The sequence below is a fragment of the Pezoporus wallicus genome, unplaced genomic scaffold (genome assembly GCF_028554395.1).
Source record: "Pezoporus wallicus isolate ANWC-B61680 ecotype Strahan unplaced genomic scaffold, APGP_CSIRO_Pwel_v1 contig_4450, whole genome shotgun sequence".
Lineage (NCBI taxonomy): Eukaryota > Metazoa > Chordata > Aves > Psittaciformes > Psittacidae > Pezoporus > Pezoporus wallicus.
The window spans coordinates 59561-73951 of record NW_026635196.1 but is presented as its reverse complement, the minus strand read 5'-3'; positions in this window follow the sequence as shown (position 1 = coordinate 73951).

Genomic DNA, 14391 nt, shown 5'->3' with positions numbered 1-14391 from the left:
TTTGAATGTTAACTAATGGATAAACTGACCAACAGGGACACTATTTGCCCAGCATTACAAGCACATTGTCTACAGATGGGGAAACTAAATACAGTAATTTATAAAATAATGACAAGGTTACTATACTTTTTTTTTTTTGCTATTCCTGGTTTTCATTGGAAGAAGGAAAATGCTATCAGTTGTAAAATACAGTAGGTATGGTTATAGTCCTCTTAATAAAACAGAGTTTCCAATTATTCAGAGTACATACCCTGTGCATAATAACATCTTTAGTGAAAATTGGAACATGTATTTAATATCAGATGTTCAAGAGGAAGTTGCTGTTGTTGTGTTGGTTTTAATATTTGAACATAAACACTGATATTTTTTTTAAGCATTATTTTGTATTTGTTGTACTTTAATACCTGGTGTACAAGTCCAGAAATAAATGTCTGGAAACCTTTCTTTACTTGTAAAGCCTTTCATGCATCTGCATTATGTCTGCTACTTCCTTTTCAGATTTATTTAGCAAAACGTGTTCAGTTATTAAGATACTTGCATACTGTTGAAGTGCACACTACCACTTGACCTCATGTACAGATGAAAAATTCTATAAGCAGCTGGGAGAACTTTCATGATTGTTAGCACTTGTTCTTGCAGGGGACTTCAACTTTCCAGATGTCTGCTGGAAATATGGTACAGCAGAGAGGAAACAGTCTAGGAGGTTTCTGGAGTATAAGGTAACTTTCTGACCCATCTGGTGAGTGCCCTGCTGGACCTGTTCTTTGCAAACAGAGAAAGACTTGTGGGTGATGTGATGGTTGGAGGATGTCTTGAGTACAGCGATTATGAAATGATAAAAGTTTTTGATTCCCAGAGAAATAATGGGGGGAGGGGGTAGCAAAACTTGGACTTCTGTTTAGGGGCCTGTTTGGCAGAGTCCTTTGGGAGGCAGTCCTCAAGGACAAAGGAGTCCAGGAAGTCTGGACATTCTTCAAGAAGGAAATCTTAAAGGTGCAGGAGCAGGCTGTCCCTATGTGCCAAAAGACAAGCCATCATGGAAGATGACCAGCCTGACTGAACCGAGAGCTTTGGCTCGAAGTTGGGCAAAAAAAAATAGAGTTTAGAACCTTTGGAAGAAGGGGCAGGAAACTCAGGAGGACTACAATGATCTTGTGAGGTTATGCAGGGAGAAAATTAGTAGGGCCAAAGCCCAAATAGAACTTAATCCAGCTGCTGCCATAAAAGACAATTAAAAATGTTTCTATAAATGCATTAGCAACAGGAGAGCCAAGGAGAATCTCCCTCCTTTATTGGATGTGGGGGAAAACAATGACGAAGGCTGAGGAAAAGGCTGAGGTACTTAATGCTGCCTTTGCCTCAGTCTTTAATAGTAAGACCAATTGTTTTCGGGGTACCCAGGACCCTGAGCTGGAAGACAGGGATGGGGAGCAGAATGAATCCCCCATAGTGCATGGGGAAATGGTTACTGACCGGCTACACCACTTAGACACACACAAGTCTATGGGGCCAGTTGGGATCCACCTAAGGGTACTGAGAGAGCTGGCAGAAGTGCTCACCAAGCCACTTTAAATTATTTATCGGCAGTCCTGGCTAACAAGGGAGGTTCCAGTTGAGTGGAAGTTAGCAAATGTGGTGGCCATTGACAATAAGGGCAAGAAGAAGGATCTGGGGAACTATGGGCCTGTCAGTCTGACCTTGGTGCTGGGTGTCGTGGTTTAAACCCAGTCAGGTAACTTGTTCACTCACTCCCAGTGAGTGGTGCCGAGCTGACAACAATCAAGGTCCGTGTCCGTCTCCCCCCCCCCGTGCACCGGGGCTCTCCCCTTCCCCGCTCCCGGAGGAACGGGGAGGAGGATCGAGAGAGTGCAACTCCTACGGGTTGAGACAAGAACAGTCCAGCAACAAATCACCACCGCTACTATCAGCTAAAACAATGATAAGGGAAAATAACAAGGGAAGAGAATACGATACCACCGGCCAAGAAAACGAGTTCCACCCGGACGCTCCTGTCCTTCCGGGTAACTCCCAGTTACCCCCCAGCCCGGGCATGACGTGCTGTGGTATGGAATACCTCCCCGGCTAGCCCGGGTCAGGCGCCCCGTCTCTGCTTCCTCACAGCTTCCCCTCCCTGGCAGAGCATGAGCCTCACAGAGTTCTTGGTCAGGGTAAACATCACTTAGCAACAACCGGAAAAAAACATGACTGCTACTGCTGAACCCAGGACATTATCCACCCCTTATTCCATACCATTCACGTCGTGCTCAGATCCCACATTTTCAATACACCATCGCTCTCCCACATATATACATCCATATACATACAGACCAAGAGGAAAAAAATCATTTTCTTAGTGCATGGACCAATCCCTATAATGCTGCCAAGTCCATTCGGTCCATGATGTTCCAAGTTCATTCTCTGTTGGGATGATGGCTGGAGGGAAGTCAGGGCCAGTCGCTGGTGACCTGGAGACATCTAGTTGATGGGCTATAAAAGCATTACACAGCAGGCAACAGTATACAATTGAGTTCACTGGCTGTTTTCCCCTAAAATCAAATCCCCTTGAGGTATACATCGGACTTCCCCATCTTCCCGCATTACCCACCAAGTATATCCTGGTCCCTGAGCAAAAGCAATCCCACGAGTGGGTTTGCCTTTACCTGAAGCAGGAATAACCCAGACTGTCTTCCCCAGCAAATTCTTCATATGCACCACGGGAACTTTGTCCCCCTCTACAATATGTAAAAGTTCTGACTGGGCTGGGCCAGCCCTGTTGGCAGATCCTCTGGTGTTGACCAACCAGGTGGCCTTTGGTAAATGTGTATCCCAATGCTTGAAAGTTCCCCCACCCATCGCTCTCAGTGTAGTTTTTAACAGCCCATTGTACCGTTCGATTTTCCCAGAGGCTGGTGCATGGTAGGGGATGTGATATACCCACTCAATGCCATGCTCTTTGGCCCAAATATCTATAAGGTTATTCCGGAAATGAGTCCCATTGTCTGATTCAATTCTCTCTGGGGTGCCGTGTCGCCACAAAATCTGTTTCTCAAGGCCCAGGATAGTGTTCCGGGCAGTGGCATGGGGCACAGCGTATGTTTCCAGCCACCCGGTGGTTGCTTCCACCATGGTAAGCACATGGCGCTTGCCTTGGCGGGTTGGTGGCAGTGTGATATAGTCAATCTGCCAGGCCTCCCCATATTTATACTTCAACCATCGTCCTCCATACCAAAGAGGCTTTAACCGCTTGGCTTGTTTAATTGCAGCACATGTTTCACACTCATGAATAACCTGGGCAATAGTGTCCATTGTTAAGTCCACCCCTCGGTCACGGGCCCATCTATATGTTGCATCTCTGCCCTGATGGCCTGAAGTGTCATGGGCCCACCGGGCCAGAAATAATTCACCTTTATGTTGCCAATCTAAGTCCATCTGAGCCACTTCAATCTTAGCCGCTTTATCCACTTGTTGGTTGTTCTGGTGTTCCTCAGTGGCCCGACTCTTGGGTACATGGGCATCTACATGACGTACCTTCACCACCAGGTTCTGCACCCGGGCAGCAATATCTTTCCACAGTGCAGCAGCCCAGATGGGTTTACCTCTGCGTTGCCAGTTGTTCTGCTTCCATTGCTTCAACCACCCCCACAGGGCATTTGCCACCATCCATGAGTCAGTATAGAGATAAAGTACTGGCCACTTTTCTCGTTCAGCAATGTCCAGGGCCAGCTGGATGGCTTTCACCTCGGCAAATTGACTCGATTCACCCTCTCCTTCAGCAGTTTCTGCAACTTGTCGTCCAGGACTCCATACAGCTGCCTTCCATCTCCGATGCTTTCCCACAATACGGCAAGAGCCATCAGTAAACAAGGCATACTGCTTTTCACTTTCTGACAGTTTATTATATGGTGGGGCCTCTTCAGCACGCACCACCTCCTCCTCTGGTGACATTCCGAAATCTTTGCCCTCTGGCCAGTCCATGATGACTTCTAGAATGCCTGGACGACTGGGATTTCCTATTCGAGTTCGTTGTGTAATTAGTGCAGCCCATTTACTCCATGTAGCATCAGTTGCATGATGTGTAGAGGAGACCCTGCCTTTGAACATCCAGCCCAGCACGGGCAGCCGGGGTGCCAGGAGGAGCTGTGCTTCAGTGCCAATCACTTCCGAAGCAGCTCGAACCCCTTCATACGCTGCCAGTATCTCTTTCTCAGTTGGGGTATAGCTGGCCTCAGATCCTTTGTATCCCCGACTCCAAAAGCCGAGGGGTAGACCTCGAGTCTCCCCTGGAGCTTTCTGCCAGAGGCTCCAGGTAGGACCGTTCTCCCCAGCTGCAGTGTACAGCACATTTTTTACATCTGGCCCGGTCCGGACTGGTCCAAGGGCTACTGCATGAACTATCTCGCGTTTAATTTGCTCAAAGGCTTGTTGCTGCTCAGGGCCCCATTTAAAATCATTCTTCTTCCGGGTCACATGATAGAGAGGGCTTACAATCGAACTGTAATTTGGGATGTGCATTCTCCAGAACCCCACTGCACCCAAGAAAGCTTGTGTTTCTTTCTTATTAGTTGGTGGAGACATTGCTGTTATCTTGTTGATCACATCTGTGGGGATCTGTCTACGTCCATCTTGCCATTTTATTCCCAAAAACTGAATCTCCTGTGCAGGTCCCTTGACCTTACTCCGTTTTATGGCAAAACCGGCTTTCAGCAGGATTTGGATTATTTTCCTCCCTTTCTCAAAGACTTCTTCCGCTGTATCGCCCCACACAATAATGTCATCAATGTATTGCAGGTGTTCTGGAGCTTGCCCCTGTTCCAGTGCAGTCTGGATCAGTCCATGGCAAATGGTAGGGCTGTGTTTCCACCCTGGGGCAGTCAGTTCCAAGTGAACTGGACACCCCTCCAAGTAAAAGCAAACTGTGGCCTGCACTCTGCTGCCAAAGGAATGGAGAAAAATGCATTGGCAATATCAATCGTGGCATACCACTTGGCTGCCTTTGACTCTAGTTCATACTGAAGTTCTAGCATGTCCGGTACGGCAGCACTCAATGGTGGTGTGACTTCATTCAGGCCACGATAGTCTACTGTTAGTCTCCATTCTCCATTAGACTTTCGCACTGGCCATATGGGGCTATTGAAGGGTGAGCGGGTCCTGCTGATCACCCCCTGACTCTCCAGTCTACGGATCAGCTGATGGATGGGAATCAGGGAGTCTCGGTTGGTGCGATATTGCCGCCGGTGCACTGTTGTGGTCGCAATTGGCACTTGTTGTTCTTCAACTTTCAGCAACCCCACAGCAGAGGGATCTTCTGAGAGACCAGGCAAGGTGGACAGCTGCTCAATTTCCTCAGTCTCCAAAGCAGCAATACCAAAAGCCCACCGGTACCCTTTTGGGTCTTTGAAGTACCCTCTCTTGAGGTAGTCTATGCCGAGGATGCATGGAGCCTCTGGACCAGTCACAATAGGGTGCTTTTGCCACTCCCTCCCAGTCAGGCTGATTTCAGCCTCCAGCACAGTCAACTCTTGGGATCCTCCTGTTACTCCAGAAATATAGATGGGTTCCACCCCTTGACAGCTTGATGGCATCAGGGTACACTGTGCACCGGTATCTACTAGAGCCTTATACTTCTGTGGGACTGATGTGCCAGGCCATCTGATCCACACAGTCCAGTAAATCCGATTGTCCCCTACCTCCACCTGGCTGGAGGCAGGGCCCCTCTAATGGTCGTCACAGCATTGGACACTTAAGTCGTGTTGAAAGGGATTATTCTTCGTTGTCACAGGAGCTGGAGTAAAATCAGCTCTTCCAGTCCATCTGGGAAACTGCTCACCAGAGACTGAAGCCGTAGCTCTCATGGGACGATCAGTCTTGGCCCTTGCTCCCCTCTTCAGTTCACTCACCCGTTCCTCCAAAGCTGAAGTAGGTTTTCCATCCCACTTTGTCATGTCTTCTCCGTGATCCAGCAGGTAAAACCATAGGGTACCCCGTGGCGTATACCTTCTGTATCTCCTCTCTTGAATAATAGGACGTCTTTTGTTAATAGCTGAGACGTGTGTTGGTACACGTGAGGAGCTGGATAAATCAGATACATCGTCCCTCAATTTGTCGAGGTCCTGGGACAGTTTTTTCACAGCTGAGATGATGGAAGGGGTGAGATTGTCTTCGAACTCTCGGAGTTTATGAACCATTTCATCCACTGTTAGTGGTACTATGTCATTCCAGGTCACTGTTGCCAATGAATGGGCATATGATGACGGTGCATTCCGTGTAAGTTTTCGCCACATGGGTCGTGTACATTCAACTTCATCTGGATCTATAGGTGTATCCCCGTTATTCGGCTTGATGTGATAGATCATCTCTACGATGGCCGATTCCCTCAGAGACTGGATGCCTTTGTCTATAGTAGTCCACTTGGCCGAACGACTCGTAACATCGTCCTTGTACGGAAACCTTTCTTTCACAGCTGCCAAGAGCCTCCTCCAAAGGCTGAGGGACTTTTTCTCTCTTGCAATTGCTTTGTCAATTCCCCCTTCTCTAGCAAGTGATCCCAGCTGCTTGGCTTCTGTACCTTCTAGTTCGTGACCATCGGCCCCATTGTCCCAGCATCGGAGTAACCAGGTGATGATGTGCTCCCCTGGTTGACGGGTAAAATCTTTTCGCATATTCCGCAGCTCGGTTGAGGTTCGAGGTCGAGAAGTTACCTCTTCTTCTTCTTCTTCGTCATGTGATGATGACTCCTGATCAGATTCTGGACCGGGTGGTGAATTCATTGGTTCTTCATCTCGCTTCACCCTTTTTGCCTCCTTTTTGCTTGTTCTCTTGCGTACAGGGGCAACTGATATTGGTACGAATTGGTCCTCTGGTTTGGCTGCAGTGATTATCACTGTGGTTTGAGTAGCGACTGTACTTGTTGCTGGGGGTGGTGTAGCTACCGTGCTTGGAGCTGGGGTAACCGCGCTGTCTGTTGCAGTTGAAGTTTGAGCAGCTGCTGTACTTGCCACTGGGGTAGCTGCGCAGTTCATTGCAGCCAAAGTTTGAGTAGCGACTGTCGCTTTGCCCTCAAATCCGCCGACATTCTTTTCCTTTTGAAGGTGCTGGATAGTGTTGAACAAGGCCCTGTAAGCATAGGCCAAGCCCCAGCACGTTGCCGTGATTTGTCCATCTCTGGTATGGCCAGAATGACCACACACCTCATTTAAGTGTTTTACTAATTCTTCTGGATTTTGCAGTTGTTCAGTAGTGAAATTCCAAAATACTGGAGGGGCCCACTGACCTAGATACTTGCCCATACTATCCCACACACCCTGCCACTCATGGCTGTCCAGCCTCTGGGAAAATCTCTCGGTCCTCCTACATCGTCTTTTGACCCCAGACAAGACCCAAACCTGACTCTGCTTAACTCTTGAAATCAGTAGTGGGCAAAACACACTCTGTATGCGTGTTAGCATGGTGATTCCCATCACTATCAGTAAACAAGTCTCAACAGCATTAAAAGGCCATTCAAAAAATTCAAAACTCTCAAATGTAAATGGTCTGGGGGGATGACTAGGAGGGTAAAAGGATGTCTCCTTCACAGGTTGAGCACCTGAGAAGGAGAAAAAAGATGTGTAATTGAAAAACACTGTCGTGGTTTAAACCCAGTCAGGTAATTCGTTCGCTCACTTCCCCCCCTTTCTTCCCCTCCCCCTGCTCTCGGAGGGACGGAGAGGAGAATCAAAAGAATGCAACTCCCACGGGTTGAGATAAGAACAGTTTAGTAACTAAGGTATAACACAAATCACTACTGCTACCACCAATGATAATAATGATAAAGGAAATAACAAGGGAAGAGAATACAACACCTCAGCACCCGCTGACCGATAACTCGCCCCCCAAGCCCGACCAAGCTCCGACCAATACCTCCTCCAACCCTGCAGTCTCCCAGCCCTTCCGGCTAACTCCCAGTTACATCCTGGCCATGACGTGCTGTGGTATGGAATACCTCTTTGGTCAGTTTGGGTCAGGTGTCCTGTCTCTGCTTCCTCCTGGCAGAGCATGAGGCTCACAAAGTCCTTGGCCAAACCAAAACATCCTTTTATCAGCTCTGTTCCCGAGCTGAAAGTCAAAACACTGCACTGCACCAGCTACCAAGAAGGAGAAAAAATGACTGCTACTGCTGAACCCAGGACATTATCCACCCCTTATTCCATACCATTCACGTCATGCTCTGTTCCCACATTTTCAATATACCATCACTCTTATCTTAGTGCATGGACCAGTCCCTATAAAGCTGCTGAGTCCATCTGGTCCATGATGACAGGCTCCATCTCTTGTAACAGTCTTCCAGAGCAGGAGAGACTGTGTGCAGTGTTCACACTCGTGAATAACTAGGGCAATAGTGTCCATTGTTAAGTCCACCCCTCGATCATGAGTCCATCTCTGTGTTGCATCTCTGCTCTGATGGCCTGAAGTGCCATGGGCCCACCAGGCTTAAAATAATTCACTGTCCCCTTCAGCAGTTTCTGCAGCTTGTTGCTGGGGACTCCACACAGCTGCCTTCCATCTCCGATGCTTCCAAAGCACTGGAGGGGCCCAGTGAACTAGATACTTGCCCATATTGTCACACACACCCTGCCACTCATGACTGTCCAGCCTTGGAGAAAACCTTTTGGTCCCCCTATATTGTTGTCTAACCCCAGACAAGACCCAAACCTGACTCCGCTTAACTTTTGAGATCAGACAAAATGGTTGTGGGTAGCACACAGTCTGTGTGTGTGCCAACATGCTGATCCCCATCACAATCAGCAGGCAGGTCCCAAGGGTACCCAAAGGCCATTCAAAACCTTCAGAACTCTCAGTTGATGCTGCTGTACTTGTCACTGGGGCTGGTGTAGCTGCTGTGCTTGCCGGCTCTGCCACCGCCAGCTTCTCTTTTCCTGAGTCCAGCTCTTCCTCCTCTGCCTTGCTGGGAAATGCTGTGGGGTCTCCTGCATCCTCCTGGGGCTCGGCGGGCAGCTTCCGGGGAATGCTTTCGGCCGTCGCGGGGCTGGGCTCCTCCGCGGGGCTCGGCTCCTCCGCGGGGCTCGGCTCCTCCCGCTGCTCGGCAGCCGCTTCCTTCTGCTCCTCGACCGCCCCGGCCTCCTCCACCCGCAGCCGTCCCTTCGCGGCCTCCGGCCCCGCTCCCGCCGCCGCTTGGTCCCCGGGGCTGCTCTCCCGGGCCGGTTCAGCAGCCGACGGCTCCCGGGACCTCTCCCCCTCGGCTCCCCGCAGCCTCACGAAGATGGAGAGTAGGGCGAGGGCCAGGACGGTGAAGAGCAGCCGGACGGCCAGGTACAAGTCCACGGCCACGTCCGTCCCGCCCTGCTGCTGGAGCCCGCCCGTATTACAAGCCATTGCCATAAAGCACAGTGAGACAAGAACCTTAGCCCAGGCCCCACACTTGATAAACACTATCACAGCAAATACCGGCTCTAAGTAAGTTACAACGGTCTGAAGCTGTGAGATCAACAAGAACAACTCTGATACCCAATAAATCAGCATTGTGACGAATGACTATTAATCCAGTCAAATCTGTCGTTATCTCAACCCTTCGTGCCCCACGTTGGGCGCCAAAAAGAACTGTCGTGGTTTAAACCCAGTCAGGTAATTCGTTCGCTCACTTCCCCCCCTTTCTTGCCCTCCCCCTGCTCTCGGAGGGACGGAGAGGAGAATCAAAAGAATGCAACTCCCACGGGTTGAGATAAGAACAGTTTAGTAACTAAGGTATAACACAAATCACTACTGCTACCACCAATGATAATAATGATAAAGGAAATAACAAGGGAAGAGAATACAACACCTCAGCACCCGCTGACCGATAACTCGCCCCCCAAGCCCGACCAAGCTCCGACCGATACCTCCTCCAACCCTGCAGTCTCCCAGCCCTTCCGGCTAACTCCCAGTTACATCCTGGGCATGACGTGCTGTGGTATGGAATACCTCTTTGGTCAGTTTGGGTCAGGTGTCCTGTCTCTGCTTCCTCCTGGCTTCCCCTCCCCCCTGGCAGAGCATGAGGCTCACAAAGTCCTTGGCCAAACCAAAACATCCTTTTATCAGCTCTGTTCCCGAGCTGAAAGTCAAAACACTGCACTGCACCAGCTACCAAGAAGGAGAAAAAATGACTGCTACTGCTGAACCCAGGACAAACACTAATACAGCCAATACCGGATGGACGTAAGATATGGTATGCTGAAACTGTGAGATCAAGAGGAAAAACCTTGAGAGCCAATAAATCAGCATTGTGACGAGTGACTATCAATCCAGTCAGATCTGTTCTTATCTCAACCCCTCGTGCCCCACGTTGGGCGCCAAAAAGAACTGTCGTGGTTTAAACCCAGTCAGGTAACTTGTTCACTCACTCCCAGTGAGTGGTGCCGAGCTGACAACAATCAAGGTCCGTGTCCGTCTCCCCCCCCCCTGCACCGGGGCTCTCCCCTTCCCCGCTCCCGGAGGAACGGGGAGGAGGATCGAGAGAGTGCAACTCCTACGGGTTGAGACAAGAACAGTCCAGCAACAAATCACCACCGCTACTATCAGCTAAAACAATGATAAGGGAAAATAACAAGGGAAGAGAATACGATACCACCGGCCAAGAAAACGAGTTCCACCCGGACGCTCCTGTCCTTCCGGGTAACTCCCAGTTACCCCCCACCCCGGGCATGACGTGCTGTGGTATGGAATAACTCCCCGGCTAGCCCGGGTCAGGCGCCCCGTCTCTGCTTCCTCACAGCTTCCCCTCCTCCCTGGCAGAGCATGAGCCTCACAGAGTCCTTGGTCAGGGTAAACATCACTTAGCAACAACCGACAACATCGGCTTCACCAACGCTGTTCTCAAACTAGAAGTCAAAACACAGCACTGCACCAGTTAACACAAAGGAAAAAAAACATGACTGCTACTGCTGAACCCAGGACACTGGGAAAGTTTATGGAGCGGATGGTCCTGAGTGCCTTCATGGGGCATGTATAGGATGAGCAGGTGATCAAGCCTAGTCAGAATGGGTTTATGAAAGGCAGGTCCTGTTTGACTAACCTGATGTCTTCCTATGACAAGGTGACCTGCTTAGTGGCTGAGGGAAAGGCAGTAGATGTTGTCTACCTGGACTTTGTAAAGCCTTTGACACCATTTCCCACAGCATTCTCCTGGAGAAATTGGCTGCTCATGGCTTTGACAGGTATACTCTGCTGGGTGAAAGACTGGCTGGATGGCTGGGCCCAAAGAGTGGTGGTAAACGGAGTTAAATCCAGTTGACAGCCGGTCACAAGTAGTGTTCCCCAGGGCTCAGTGTTGGGGCCAGTTCGGTTTGATATCTTTATCAATGATCTCAATGAGGGGATTGAGTATACCCTCAGTGAGTTAAGTGGGAGTGTTGATCTGCTTGAGGGGATAAAGGCTCTGCAGAAGAATCTGGACAGGCTGGATCCATGGGCTGTCAGGGTCCGACTGGAGAAAACCCAATTGCCAGACCCTGTTTCAGTTCGTGATCCCAAGAGTGAAATTAAGACGCAAATGAGGTCAAGTACCATAATAGATTAGTAAGTTTATTGCAAAAAGACAGTTATAAAAAAGGGAAATTACTGTAATAAAGGGGATAGCGATAGGACAGATTGGAAAAAATGTAGAAAATTAAACAAGGATTTGGGGTGCAGAGAGAGAGTGGTTCACCCCCATGGATCCAGCAGCATCCTGGGTATTCATTGTTGGTGGTGGGAGTTCTTTAGAGTTCGTAGTCAGTATCAGAACAAAGTGTCCCCCAAGAGTCCATAGTAGTTGTCAGTGGTGGGTGTCCTCCTGGAGGTACCCTTCTGGAGTCTTTCCCTTGAAGGTACCCCATGGAGGTGTCCCGATGGAGGTGCTCCGGTGGTGATGCCTTATGGAGGGTGTCCCTCAGGGTCCATAGTAGTCATCGGTGGAGGCTGTCCTCACGGAAGTATCCTCCTGGAATCATCCTCCTGGCAATGGCTCCCTGATGATGTGCCTCTTGGTAATTACCTTTTTCCTTTTTTATAATGGGTTTGGGCGAGTACCTCTGTTCTTCATGTCATGAATTACACATTCCTGGTGGAGTTGCCCTGGTCTTGCAGCCAGCTCTTCAACTGCATGTCTGCAGCAATTCTTGGGATAATGGGTAGCAATTCCTCACACCAGTCCTCTAGGTAATGAAGGGAAGAGTCTTAGCTCTTTCCCACTCTTTACTGAGGCAATAGATATTGGAGTCTTATCTCAACTCCTCCCACCCATCTCTGAGACAAAAGATAGGTGGAATTCTATCTCAGCTTCTCAGACCAATCTTTGAGACAATGGACAGTGGAGTCTGATTTCAGATCAGTCTTTCACATGGACCATGGCCAATTGTATGAGGTCCAACAAGGTTAAATACCGGGTCTCACACTTGGGTCACAATAACCCCATGCAATGCTACAGGCTTGGGGAAGAGTGGCTGGAAAGCTGGCTGGCAGAAAAAGACCTGGGGGTATTGGTTGACAGATGTCTGAATATGAAGCTGGCAGTATGGCCCAGAAGGCCAATAGCATCCTGGCTTGTATCAGAAACAGTGTGGACAGCGGAACTAGGAAAGTGATTGTTTCACTGTACTTGGTATGGGTGAGGCCGCACCTCATGTGCCATGTTCAGTTTTGGGCCCATCACTGCAAGAAATGCATTGAGGTGCTGGAGTGTGTCCAACCAAGAACAGTGAAGCTGGTGAAGGGTCTAGAGAACAACTGTTATGGGGAGTGGCTGAGGGAACTGGGGTTGTTTATCCTGGGGAAAAGAAGGCTGAGGGAAGACCTTGCTCTCTACAACTACCTGAAAGGAGGGTGTAGCAAGGTGGGAGTCAGTCTCTTCACCCAAATAACAAGTGATATGACAAGAGGAAATGGCATCAAGTTTTGCCAGGGGAGGTTTAGATTGGATATTAGAAAAAATTTCTTCCCTGAAAGGCTTGTCAAGCATTGGAACAGGCTGCCCAGGGAAGTGGTGGAGTCGCCATCACTGGAGGTATTTAAAAGATGTGTAGACATGGTGCTTACAGACATGGTTTAGTGGTGGACTTAGCAGTGTTAGGTTAATGGTTAGACTTAAAGGTCTTTTACAACTTAAATAATTCTATGAATGAGAAAAATGAAAATGTAACATATGGAGATGCAGGTAAAGTAGTAAGAAATAATTTCTCTCAAGCACTAAATAATGTCTTTAGCATAGCAAAATCTTTGATGGGACTTAAATGTAGTTCCAGAGTAACGGATCACAGCAGTATAACCCAATTTTCAAACTGCATCATAAGCTGTAGAGAATACGTTCCTGTTATTTTGTGTAAGAAAACCTCAAATCCTTAAATCCATTTCAGATTAGACTACTTGAAATGCATTTTGGTTGGTTTTTTCCCTCCAAGAAAATTATCACTAATCTTGGACCCTGAAAAGCACTGTATTATTTCTAAGCTCTTACATACCACTTCTGTCTAAGGACAGAATTATTTACTTCTATGGTTTCCTAGGCTAAGAATGCTTGTTTTTGCAATGACTGGCACAATAACTCTTTATGGAAATTATTTATTTGTTAAAGAGATAGGAGGGCAAGCTGATATAAATTGGACCAAGAAAGCAGTAATTTGCCAAGTAATTAAAATGAACTTTGCTTCCCTTTCTTCAGGAGCTAAGATGAAGAGATGCAAGCTAAGTGTCTTCAATGATGGTTGATACAAGATGCAATGCAAAATACCTATCCAAAATACCTATACCTCCTTTTTTCCAGTTGTTTATCATAAATATCAATGTTGTTAGACAAAACAAGTCATAATGACTAACACCATCTAGTCCTTTTTTGTTTTGATGCAATTGTTAGCCATGCAATTCTAGAATCATAAAAATGGTTTTAGTATATTAAGATACATATATATATACACACACAATGTCAGCTTCTGCAAAGATTTTTAGTTAATCTCTTGATCATTCAAACACCTGTTTTCCTGCTATCCCAAATCAACAGGGATTCCAGTTAACAACTTCCTGGAGAATTACAATTGACTGCTGCCACCAGCTTTGCCATTTGAGCTAAAAAGTCAAAAGTCAGAGCCTTGCAGACCAATTTTCTTTAGAAAAGCCTGGTGAGAGCAGCTGAGTGTCTCTTGATGTAATCTCATTTATGCAAAAATCTGATTTCACCATCTGAATCGCAACAGGCCCTCATGGTTTCCAAATCGATACTGTAGTGTGAAAGGCTCCATCTTCCTGCCGAGGGGCTACATGGATTCAGCCCAACCTGCTAAACTTCTCAGCCTCTCACACCCTCACAATTTGGCAAGTTGCATGAGGATGATAAGGGGGCTGGAGCACCTCCTGTATGAGGGCAGGCCAAGAAAGTTTGGGCTGTTCAGC